The sequence below is a fragment of the Epinephelus lanceolatus genome, chromosome 2 (genome assembly GCF_041903045.1).
Source record: "Epinephelus lanceolatus isolate andai-2023 chromosome 2, ASM4190304v1, whole genome shotgun sequence".
Taxonomy (NCBI): domain Eukaryota; kingdom Metazoa; phylum Chordata; class Actinopteri; order Perciformes; family Serranidae; genus Epinephelus; species Epinephelus lanceolatus.
Window position 1 is genome coordinate 42507359 of NC_135735.1, and position 13436 is coordinate 42520794.

Genomic DNA, 13436 nt, shown 5'->3' on the forward strand with positions numbered 1-13436 from the left:
AAATTTGGAAAATCACTATTTTGCAGCAAGTGAATTGTTAAGAACGTAGGATGGACTTCAAGCACAGACTTTGTAATGGATTTACAAACTGCCAGTGCAACCCAGTCCCAATTGGTTATGGCAGGATTATTATCTGCACACCTGGCATCATGGGGATGGGGCATGGGGGGGCATAGGGGGGCGATGCCTGGCCAAATGTTTTTTTTATGCCCCCCCCCCCCCCCCCAAATTAAAGAATCATTAAATTATAATAAAAATATTAACAAATATTTAATAACATTTAAATTGTGAAATATTCGGCCTCATGTTATGTCATGTTAGAGAGAGAGCGCATATTTTCACGGGCCATAATACACACTGAGCAAAACAAAATAAGATAGATTCAGACTCTTGCAACAAAGCCCACCCGCCCTCTCTCTCCCTCACTGTCCTTGACAGACAGCCATAAGCCGTTTCAGGACCAAGGACAGTGTCCGTGATCAGCCACACCTGATCACGGACACTGTCCTTGGTCCTGAAACAGCCCACGCTAACGCAACACAACAACACTATCGACTATGCCAGTATAATAAAGTATAGTATAATATAAGTATAATAAAAATAAAAATAATAAAAATAATCCCTGTACTTATGGAGCTTTATCCCTATCTTTATTCAAGAGAGTGGTTTATCAGTTTATTGATTTCACGTTCAGATTTTGTAATATTGTCCCTCAAAACCCTGCCGTTGCACTCAAATAGCCTCTGCTTGCGCTTAGATCTACTCTGTTTCTGCTCAAACTGTGTGCTCGCACTCAGATACCATGTTGCTTGATCAGATTTCCTGCTCCAGCTTCGGCATTTCTTCTCGCGCTCAAACTGTTTCTGTGTGCTGCAGAATTTCTGCCCTCAGATTTCTGCCCTGCACTTGGATATTTTTGTGTAACAACCCTGTCAAAATCCCCCAACCAACAGAACACCAGGTTTATTGTTGACCAATGAAATAATCCCTGTCTCCTTGCAGGCGCGCTCACTTTAGTTTTTTTTTTTTTTTAAGGCCCACCCACAATTGGTCTGGCCCATCCAAAACTAAAATCCTGGAGTGCCTGGCGCAGGTTACGTGTGTATTTCTGTCTGAGCGTGTGATGAGTATGGGGCTGTGAGCAAACTATAGTTAGTAACGCATGATGGAGCAGGTTTCCGGACGCTCCACCTAGCTTGAGCATTGTCATATCTAGAACTACCGGTACGTAAAAAGGAGTGCCCACCCGCAAAAATCCAGTGCCCCTCCGCTAACAATTGTCTGACGCTGGGTCTGGTTATCTGTGGTGCACTTTTTCTCAATTTTTTGTCTACTTAGCAGCTGTGTCCATTTTCATCTAGTTTCATCTATTAGGCAGTCATCTCCTGAGGAAAGACAAATCAGCCCAGTCACCAGAATAAAGTGTTGGCATTTCATGTTTCTGCAAACCACAAATACATTTGCACATTTCATAGGTATCATATCAATATTTCTAAAGTGACGTAGTATATGCGCTGACTTTGTCATCAGGAGGAGGAGACGCCTGCCAAACTGAGACCAATAAACAGCAAAATTGGTTGGTCATTGCTGTGTGTCCAGCAACCTGTCTCTGTTTTCCAGCAGTGATAGTGCCACAAAGAATGTTTTCTTTTTTTTACCCAGACATCACTGCTTTTCAATCGGGAACTGCGCCCCCAAAATTGGGTATTTTAAGCCAAAACATGATCTTTTACTCACCATAACCAAGTGGTTTTTGTCTCTAAAACTAACCACACATTCACCACAGCAGTGTTGAATGTCAAGTTTCAACGTATTCAGTACATAATAGCACACAAATGTGACATATCCATGGTTTGCAGAAATGTAGAGTGACAGCATTTTTTTTTCCACAATTTTGTTGAAACGTACTGGGCAGTTTGCTCCTCCTAACTCCAAACATGGGGTTCTACCTGTTTGTAAGATTTGTACCTCTTTTAAACTAGAGCCTTTCTGACTCCTGATACAGGGCCTGCTCCTGGCACCATGTGGGCACAATTAGAGCCCACGCAGGTCATCACACAGACCAGCTGGATAATCATCCTCACTTGAAGTAGTCTACTGAGATCTATACCTTTTGCAGGACTTTCTAAAGTGCCCAGATGAAACGCTTTTTTGTGCGGCCATCTGCATTCTGGCCTGATATCCTGCCTTCAGTGCCAAAAAATGGAGATGAACTTATATCTCTTTGCTGCGTCATTACTAGCTCAGCCAAGATCTGAAATAGTACCTCGAAGACCAACAGTTTTCCTCCAGCTCCAGTGGGGTTCAGCTGGGTCTCCCACAATAGGGTCTTGATTTCTTGTCCTGTTTCAAGGTAGGTCTCCACACATTTGTATCTGTACGAGCCACTTTCTGATCTTGTTCTTTGACCCATACTCTGACCTCTGGTGACAGCAAGCAACAGAACTTTTGAAGAATGAGAATCTCACCAACCTGTTCTCTGGTTCTGCTTGGTCACTTCCACTTGTGGAAGAGTTGTCTTGGTGGCAGATCTCCCAGGGGGCCATGTACTGCTTGATGTCAGGCTCTGTTGACTTCAGTCTGGAGACCTCTGCAATGATTTCACACTTGGTTAACAGGGCTGTGCAATATATATAGAATATATCATAGTTTTATCAAGTTTGAAAAAGTGACTGTATCTGATAAACTATTTCCTTAAAACTGAAGACGGTATTAAAAAAAAATCAAACATATTGCAGAGATTATCATCACTTATAGTAAGTATAAACTTTTCATCTGATACCCAGTAATAATGCAATAAAATAGGCTAACTTGATGAATATCATTCTGCAGTCATCACTTATAGGAAATGCTGCATAATTATCAGCCATGAGCTTAAACTACATGAGCCAGTGAGTGAGATAGCATATTTTAAAAACTCCTTCATCCCGGTCTCTATTTGAGCCCTGAATGATGTCAGCAGAAGGAAGTAGTCATTGTTAGATATGTGGACGTGGGGGCACACACATACAGAAGATAATAGACCAGACATGGTATTTTACCTTTATTTTTATTTTTATTTTAAGGATAGGGATAGGAGGTGATGTCATTTTGGACGACAGCATTGATTGAATATGTCATTGTCGTGGCTTGTCTACTCATTGTGTACTCATATATATACTCCTATATATATATATGAGCATATATATGAGTACACAATGAGTAGACATATATATATATATATGTATATATATATATATATGTATATATATATATAGGAGTATATATATGAGTACACAATGAGTAGACAAGCCACGACAATGACATATGACATATCTCACATAAGTGAGTACACCCCTCCCATTTTTGCAAATATTTCATGATATCTTTTCATGGGACAACACTATAGAAATGACACTTTGATATAACTTAAAGTAGTCAGTGTACAGCTTGTATAGTAGTATAGATTTACCTTCCTCTGAAAATTACTCAAAACAGCTGGCAACATAAGTGAGTACACCCCACAGTGAACATGTCCAAATTGTGCCTAAAGTGTCAGTATTTTATGTGCCAACCATTATTATCTAGCACTGCCTTAACCCTTTTGGGCATGGAATTCACCAGAGCCCACAAGTTGCTTCAGGAATCCTCTCCCACTCCTCCATGATGACATCATAGAGCAGATGGATGTGAAGACACCTTGCGCTACCCCATCTTCAGCTTGAGGATGGCCCACAGGTGCACAGGTGAGTTTAGGGCTGGATACACACTTGGCCAGTCCATCACCTTCACCTTCAGCTTCCTCAGCAAGGCAGTTGTCATCTACTCGGTGTGTTTTGGGTCATTATCATGTTGTAAAACTGCATTGCGGCTCAGTTTCTGAAGAGGGGTGATCATGCTCTGCTTGGAATTCATGTTTCCCTAAATGAACTGAGCTCCCCAGAGCCGGCAGCCCCAAACCATGATGCTGCCACCACTATACTTGACTGTAAGCAAGGGACAGTTGGCTTGGTGCTCTTCACCAAGGTGCCACACATCCTGACAGAGCACCCCAGACTATCAGAAGGCGGAGATCTCTGATTGTCTGGTGGCGAGACTACATATATATATATATATACTAGGGATGCACCGAATATTCGGTAACCGAATATATTTGGCCGAATATTGCAAAAAAAACACACATTCAGTATTCGGTGGAATAAGTTAAAAGCAAGGCCGAATAATAACGGCGTGTTTTGATAACGCAATCAAACAGCGTGCCCTGATGGGCGGAGTAAAATGTTGACAGTGTGGCGATCCGTCCGTCACCGCACTCGCATTTGCGACTAAAAATAGTTTTGAGCGCACAAAATAGGCTTAAATCATTCAACACGCTGTGCGAGCAGCCTACAGATTTCAACCACCGGCAGAAACGAAAGGCGAATCCCACCGATTGTGGGTTGAACGGGGGTCACAGATACAGACAGTAATGAATTCCTGTCAAATACGGCGGCCATCGGCTTACCAGCGACGGAGAAGTCGGCTCCAATAATATCCTCTTCTTGGCGTGTGGACTGCCCAGAAGTACCTGAACAGCCGAGCCAGCCGAACACAGGTATGTGACGTGTCAGAGGAGAAACGAGCCGTTCACGGCCCACAAACCTCATCACACTTTAGGGACTGTTCTTTACTTATGAAGGGGAGGAGGGTGGCTGGTTGATTCTTATTTTATTTATTTATATTTCGGCTGCGCTTTGGAAAGCAGAACTAGATGGTAAACAAACATGGCAGCACACCGGTAAGGTAAGACAACATGTTTACATGTCGTTTTCTATATGTTCTCTGACATTTATCCTAACGATATGAGGCGGTCTTTGTGGAAAAAAAGCTTGTTTAGTGGACTAACTTTGCACTTGAAGGTATGCCCGTTCACTTACATTTTAACAGGTCTGACGCTACTATGCTCCCCGGCTGTATCTAGGCTAATGGCTAACATGCTAACTATTATTTTTATGTCACTAGTCACTTGAAACAAATTTAGGACGATAGGAGACAGGTTGAAATAAACCAAAATTTCCCTTTAAAAGAGTTTTTAAGCACTTCTGTGAGCAAGCTCTTCATGATCTGTGGGCCTTTGACTGGAAGAAAATCTCTCTCATTAATGATGTAGAACTGGCTTGGAAATATTTTCATGATGCTTTTATTAAAATTGTAGATAAACATGCTCCTCTCCGCAAATTTAGAATGAAAGGCTGAAACAATCCATGGTTTACCCCCAAGTTGTCCAATTTACTAAAGGAAAGGGATGTTGCCTGGGCGAGAAAATCCAAATCCCAGGCTGAGTGGTTGATTTTTAAACAGCTCCAAAATCATTCTACCTCTCTCACCAAAAAGGCCAAATCTGATTTTTACCTTTCTAAAACTTCTAAAACTTTCTAAAACCCTAAGAAACAGTAATGAAATCCTCGTATGGAAACGTAACCACAAATGAATTGCCAGCCTGCATTGTGAAAGATTATTGCGCTATAACAGATAAATCAGCCATTCTAAATTGTTTCAATTAACATTTTGTCTCATCAAGTTCCTTATTTGAATCTTAACACCCAGTTCCAAATCTACCTCATGAAGAGAGGACTCATCCTACTCTACCCCAAATCAATTCAAAAATTCAATCATTCAGTCTCACTCCTCTTGATGTGATTGACGTTAATAGAGCTTTAAAGCATCTGGATCCCAGCAAATCGACTGGTCCTGACTTGCTGGATCCTCATTTTCTCAAGCTTACAGTAGATTTTAAGCAGAACCTCTGACATATATTTTTATACACTTTATACACTTTCTAATAATGTCACTCCAAACATTTGGAAATCTCCTTATGTGCTCTGGTTGCCGAAAGGAGGAGACCCCTCAGTTGTTAATAACTACGGGTCAATCTCTAAAATATGTGCCCTTGCTAAAGTCCTTGAAAAGCTTGTTAGCAAACAACTTAAAGAGTTTTCAGAAGCATATAGCATTTTATCACCAAATCAGTCCAGAGAGGTTTTGGAAAACAACACAGCACGACAACAGCTGCTATTAAGGTGGTCAATAATATTATCGAGGCACTGGACTGCAAAAAATATTGTGCAGCACTTTTCATCGATTTGTCAAATGCCTTTGACACAGTAAACCATGTTACCCTGACAGACAGACTCCGTAAAATTGGCCTGAGCATGCTGTATGCTGGTTTGCTAATTATTTGTTGGGTAGAGCACAGTGCATTCAGTTTGCTGGGTCTTCCTCTGCCTCCCAGTATTAAAAGTTGTTCCTCAGGGTTCCATACTGGGGCCATTGTTGTTTTCTATATATGTTAACAATCTCTGTGACAATTTTTTTGCAGATAATACCATTATCTATTGTTCATCCCCTTCAGTAAAAGCTCTGGAATACCTGCAGTATGCCTTTGATGTTGTTCAGACCCACTTAATTCAACTTAAGCTGGTGTTATATGCAGAAAAATCCAAAGTCATGCCATTTTCAAATGGCAAAGACTTAACATCTGATCTTCCAAAGATCATAACCACTTGATGGATTGAAACTGAAATGGTTACAACATACAAGTATAGGTATAATCATTGATCAGAACTTGTCTTTTAAATCACATATTGAAAACCTTGTCTCACAGCTGAAGGTTAAAGTGGGCTTCTTTTTTTAGAAATAAAACTAACTTCTCCCTTTGGGCAAGGAGACACTTGAAATCTGCAACTTTTTTACCTTTGCTGGATTATGGATTATTACGTCAACTTTGACCTTCCACATCTGTTCCAGCTGTTCTTTCCACCCTTGATTCTTCTCCACCTTTTCATGTTCCTTCCTTCTGATGTTGTTGTCGGCTGGTATCGGCACATCTACCACCACTGCCCTCTTCTGGTGTTTGTCAACCACCACTATGTCCGTTGGTTAGCCAGCAGCTGTTTGTCAGTCTGGAAGCTGAAGTCCCACAGGATCTTAGCCCTGTTGTTCTCAACCACCTTCGGTGGTGTGTCCCGGCGGGATTAGGGTACTTCGAGCTCATACCTCATACCTCCTATCTGGGTACAGATGTTCCTGTACACTATCCCAGCCACTTGGTTGTGCCTCTCCATGTACGCTGATCTTGCCTGCATCTTACACCCTACCACTATGTGGTGGACCGACTCAGGGGCATCTTTGCACAGCCTGCACCTTGGGTCTGATCTGCTGTGGCAGACCCTGGCCTCTATGGCCCCTGCACTTAGGGCCTGTTCTTGTGCTGCAATGATTAGTGCCTCCGTGCTGCTTGTCAGTCCAGCATTCTCAGGCCACTGGTAGGTCTTCTTGATATCAGCCACTTCCTCTATCTGACAGTGGTATGCACCATGTAGGGGCTTGTCCCTCCATGTTGTTTGCTCCTCCACTTCTTTGCCCTCATCCGGTTTCTGTTGTCTGAGGCATTCACTTAGCAGCTCATCCTTTGGGGCCATCTTCTTGATGTACTCCTGGATTTTCGAGGTTTTATCCTGGATAGTGGCTCTGGTGCTCACTAGTCCTTGGCCTCCCTCTTTCCGCTTTGTGTATAGCCTCAGGTGCTGGACTTGGGGTGGAACCCTACATGCATGGTGAAGAGCTTTCTTGTCTTGATATCTGTGGATTTGGCCAGATCCCAGCTGGGTATCTGATGACTGGCGGAGCATACATGTTGATGGCTCGGACCTTGTTCTGACCATTCAGCTGACTTCTCAGGACTTGCCTCACTCTCTGGAGGTATTTGGTTGTGGTCAACTTCCTTGTGGCCTCGTCATGATTTCCATTAGCCTGTGGAATCCCAAGGTACTTGTAGCTGTCCTGGATATCTCCTATGCTGCCCTCTGATAGGTCAACTCCCTCAGTTCTGATCATCTTGCCTCTCTTTGATACCATCCGGTCACACATGTCTAATCCAAATGACATCCTTATGTCCTTGCTGTAGATCCTGGTGGTGTGGATCAGTGAGTCAATTTCTCACTCATCCTTAGCGTACGGTTTGATGTCCACGTAGAGCAGGTGGCTGATCGTTACTCCACTTCGTAATTGGTATCCATAGCCAGTCTTCTTGATGATCTGACTGAGGGGATTCAGGTCTATGCAGAACAGCAGCGGTGACAGTGCATCCCCTTGGCATATGTCGCATTTGATGGTGACTTGGGCAATCGGCTTTGAGTTGGCCTCTAGGGTTGTCCTCCACATTCCCATGAAGTTCTTTATGAAGGCCGTTAGTGTCCTGTTGATCTTGTATAGTTCCAGACATTCCAGTATCCATGTGTGTGGCGTTAAGTCGTAGGCTTTCTTGTAGTCTTGTTCTTGCAGTCTCAGGCGATTGCTCTGTCGACCAGTAGCCGGTGATTGGCTCCTCTGGTGTTGCTGCCAATTCCTTTCTGTGCCTCGCTCATGTATTGGCCCATATGCCTAGTTATCTTAGTCGCTATGATGCCTGACAGGAGTTTCCATGTTGTGGAGAGACAAGTCGTAGGCTTTCTTGTAGTCTTGTTCTTGCAGTCTCAGGCGATTGCTCTGTCGACCAGTAGCCGGTGATTGGCTCCTCTGGTATTGCTGCCAATTCCTTTCTGTGCCTCGCTCATGTATTGGCCCATATGCCTAGTTATCTTAGTCGCTATGATGCCTGACAGGAGCTTCCATGTTGTGGAGAGACAAGTTATCGGTCTGTAGTTGGATGGGACGGTTCCCTTCTGGGGGTCTTTCATGATCAGGACTGTCCTGCCCTGTGTAAATCATTCTAGGTGGGTCCCATCCTGGGTGGGTCCCATCGCTTAGCAGCTGGTTCATCTGTGCTGCTAGGCATGCAACTGTGTGCTAACATGTTCAATACAACAACCTTATAATGTGATAATGTGTCAATATTTTCAAAGCCCAGTCACCAGAATAAAATGGTGGCATTGTTCATTTCTGCAAACCACAGCTTTGTTACACTTGTACATTTCATGCATATCATATCAACATTTCTAAAGTGACGTAGTTCAGATTACATATGTATGAGCTGAGTTTTTCGTAAGGAAGAGAGGGAATGGCGGATGGCATGACACCTAGGCAAGACGGCAGCACACCACTGCTCAAGAGTTACAAACAACAAAACCAGGTATTTTTAATGACACATCAGGACATTTCCAGCAGTGTTTGTTTCAACAAAACCGATATTTTAAGCCAAAACATGATGTTTTCCAAACCCTAACCAAATGGTTTTTCAATCAATCAATCATTTATTTGTTACATGAAATTATACAGGTAAAACTCCAGTTAGATGTGAACCCATCAGGTCCTTTAACATGTGCATTGTAATTTTGTCATTTTTTGCATCTTCTCACATTACTGCAGCTTTATAATTGTCCATGTTGCTGGATGGTTCTGGTAATCCATTCCATTTAGCCAATGTTTTGGTGAATCAAAGGATATTAGAGATCCTGTTGAAAACTGATGCAGCATAGAGATCATCCAATTTATTTTCCAAGGCCTGTACAAGTGCTAGCAGGATGCTAGGTTGGATGATGTCCATTACTTGTCGATCTTCCTCGATGTTTACTAATGTTTACATTTCAAAACCTTGACCTGGCTAACTAGCAACTAGCTAGCAAGAGGTCTGCAGTAGTTTACAGACTGGTGTGTTGATTTCCTCATCTGATGAGTGTCCTGCAGCCACATGCTACTCCTGATCACACAGAAAGCATTTTAGCAGCTGGAGGTGCTGGAGGTCTTTTTTCCCCCCATCGGATGATTTGAGAGGCAGGTCTTCTGTGGAGGTCACAACAACAAGTTTACAGGTGGTAAACAATGGAGAAAAAACTGGTGGTAGCAGTTGCTAGACACCCAGAGCTAAACGGCCTGACGATAGACAGCAGGTTGTCAAACTACCCTGGAGTCATCCTAAAAAATGCCTGGAAATGGGCATCATCAAGGTGGAGCTCTTGGACCAGCTGGTGGTTCTCCAAGTGATCCACCCTCTTTTTTTAAGGTCTCATGTAGCCACACAGATCTCCGTTTCCCTGTGCCCAACAAACTATTTGCTGACAGCCCTTCACTCTCAACCAGAGCCACAGCAAGTACCCTTTGCCTGTCCATTTTAGGAACTAGCTACTAATTACTGTTAAATATAATAAGATAAATGGTAAATTGATTTCACAGGCGATTAGAGTAAGGAGGTGATGGTGTGGTTGCAACAATAAAAGGGTGCAGCAAGCGTTTTTGTTTTTTTTTTTCAGTAGTGGCATTCAATTAAAAAGAAAAAAGGCAGTGCGACGCGCCTTGCGTTTTGCAACCTGCACTTCCACACTTCCTGTGTGATGCCCTACGAAGTAGTTCCAGTAAAACAGTCTGCTCAACTTATGTTTTTTTAAAAACATTGGCTCAGAACAATTTTGCTGAATTTGGGTGCCCAAGTACAGGATGAAGTTGAGGTTTTAAATGCTTTTATTGCCCACTGAAGACAGAAAATACATATAAACAGACAAATATAATGATGAAAATGAAGTTTATCAAGCACATCATTTTAGGTTATTTCCCACTGAACTGGTAAGTGTAGACAAATCAAACAGTTATTCCTGAGTAGAGTGTTTTTCATGGCCTGTATATCAAATACTACACAGAGTGCAGTGCTGGCGAGTACGTGGGTTGACTTGATACTGCTGACTCTAGGCAGTGTACTGTGATATGTGATGAGGACATTAGAAAGGCCTGAACTGGCAGTGACATCTTTGGATTTCAAATGCTGAAAGTGTACCATAGGATACAGATCTATCCATGTTTGCGTGTGTGCTTATGTGTGTGTGTGAGGATGTCTTGAGTGACAGTGATAATGACTTCATAGGTACAGATGAGCAGAGAGTAAATGACAGCCTGCAGAGAAGGAAATGAAAAGGAAAAAAGATTGCCAGTACCTAAATTTACTTACGATAGGAAACATTAGACGAACAGTGCTTAATTCTAACCACAAAGTAAATGTCATTTGGTGTATCCTTGCAGAGCTGGCTTCCGTCTCTCCAGTCGCTGCTCAGCCAAACAAAACTAAGGCAAATGTCTTCTTTGCATCAGAAATCATGGTATTTTCATTTCCCATACATCCTTTAGAAACAAATTGTTTTTCTCACTGACAAGCAATTCATCACACTGACTTTCAGATGATGTCAGCGAGTGAGCAGTGTGGGTCAGGATGGGCAAGAAAAAAGTACAACCTTAACAGGAACTGAATGTATTTCTGTGATCATCTAGTACAGATGTACTCACTACCTCACCTCACCAGCATTTTCTAGTTCCTCAGATGGAAACAACAAACAGATCATAACGTATTGTTATAGACATACATATATTGTATTGTTTCTTCTCAAACATCAGCAATGTGACTTTGATAAGAGCACTTCACTTGCAAATGATCCTTGCCTCATTGTGTTTTTTTTCTTTAATTTTTTCTCTCAACATCATTCTGAAGGTCCCGTGATACTGTTATGGTACAGTGTAGTCATTTGAGAGTCTTGTGAACAGGTGCCATACTGCTGCCATGCTGCAGTACAGACAGACCTCATGTGCGATATCAGATACTTTAAAGCAATATCTCACTTTGTAGGACATTTTTACTTTTTTGCACACATGCCTCAGTCACTTATATTGGCTGCCCCAGGTAACTGTATTACCTAATTTGCTTTCAACTTTAAAAATCTAATCTTATAATCTTCTATTGTTCAACGCACCTTACAGCAATGTGAGGATTTCTTTTTTTTCTCTGCACAGCATACTTTAAACGAGGTAATTTTGCCTTGTGCAGACAGTAGTCAGAAATGTTGTGAAGCTACTGAAACAGCATGAAATAACACTTGGAGGTAATTCTTCAATCAAATACAAGTTGAGTTCTGTGAATCTGTGAACACTGGACACCTCAGTAAGAAATCAATGGAGCCTTGAGTATGTGCATCAGGTCTCATGCAATGAACCCAAAACTAGTTAAGCATCATTTCCATTTTCAACTAGTCAGCTAAGCCTGAAAGTTTGACGAGCTGACTGAATGGCATCCAGCTTGAAAGCTGCAATTAATCTGAAGGCATAAAGCAAGCAACATTATGAGATTATTTAGTCTAACAGTAACAGACTAACTGTTTTAATGGTGCAGCCCTCAGGGAGATGACTTGTTGTAAACAAACACATTCCAGAAGAATGGAACCATAAATTAAATGTAACATCTGATAAGGATTTCAGGAATATTATAGAGATACACTATGAGAGATAAAGTACAATAAGGAGAAAATAAAGCAACGATTGAGCACAATGCAGAACCAGTAACATATTTGAAGCCACTTATCAATCGTTGTTTTTTTTTTTGTTGTTGTTGTTGTTCTTAACTTTTTCTTAGGTTTTCTTTTCTTTTCTTTCTTTCTTTCTTTAAGTGATCCATATGTGCCATCTTGTGACACAACATATACTATATAGATTTATATTTATTTATTTATTTATGGTTCTAATATGTTATAATTTATGTTGGCTTATTCTTTGGTATTTTAAGCTATTTTTTCTGTGTAAAGCCCTGTGTAACTCTGTTTTGAGAGATGCTGTCTGTCTAAATAAACTAAATAACAACACAAACACAAATGTGCTAGACACAATTGTAATAACATCATAGGGAATGCCATAAGGGACTGGAAATATCATAAAGCCATAGCCGTAGATTTTGGTGTGGGACGCAGGGGACATGTCCCCCTCAATATTTAAAACATGGGCAAAACATGACGGCAGCAAAGACTTTTATTTGGACAGAATTAAAGACATTTACCCCATAAATTGCTGCATAAAAAAGTGTTTCATGCTCAAAATTTCCTGGTGGAGGACCCCCACTACACACCCACCCTCAAAATGAAACGATTCCTACTCCCTTGCATGAAGCAACCAAAATGTGTACTGAGGACTATGGACACACTGTAGTAGAATGTCACAGGAACATTACTGTGATATTTCTCTAAGGATAAAACCACTATATTGTGCTATTAAATTGTCATCCCAGATTTATCAGGCAAATGTGACAACAGCCCACAAGCAGCCTTTTCGTTGGCCAGGATGAGACATGATCGCTTCTGAAGTGTGAGGACATTTCGGCACTGGCTAATTAATTGTAATAAGGCAGGCTGGCACATACGTTGGCAATGACAGCCACAGGGTGAGAGGCGAGGGCTCGGCTTCCCTACTAAAACCAGCGTGGAGTTTGAGCCGTCAGGCCGCTGCGCACCAGAGACTTGCTCTGGCACTCACCTAGATACACATCTGCTCTGATTAATCGCCTGCTTCACCCAGTGCATACATTTCATTATCAGCTTTAAGTGGGCGAAAACAACAAGGATCAGGGCATGGAGCAGAGCTGTGACAAGAGGAATGATAAAAGGGGAAAATATGGGTGGAATATATTGGGTGTGTAAAAGAGGTGGATTTCTAATGGCCCTCTTCATTTTCATCTT

At 41.9% G+C, this 13436-nt stretch overlaps 1 pseudogene; it reads right to left on the reverse strand.

Moving 5' to 3' along the window:
* Positions 1-1370: 1370 nt before the first annotated feature.
* Positions 1371-8396, reverse strand: LOC144458950 (uncharacterized; annotated as a pseudogene).
* Between the last annotated feature and the right edge of the window lie 5040 nt (positions 8397-13436).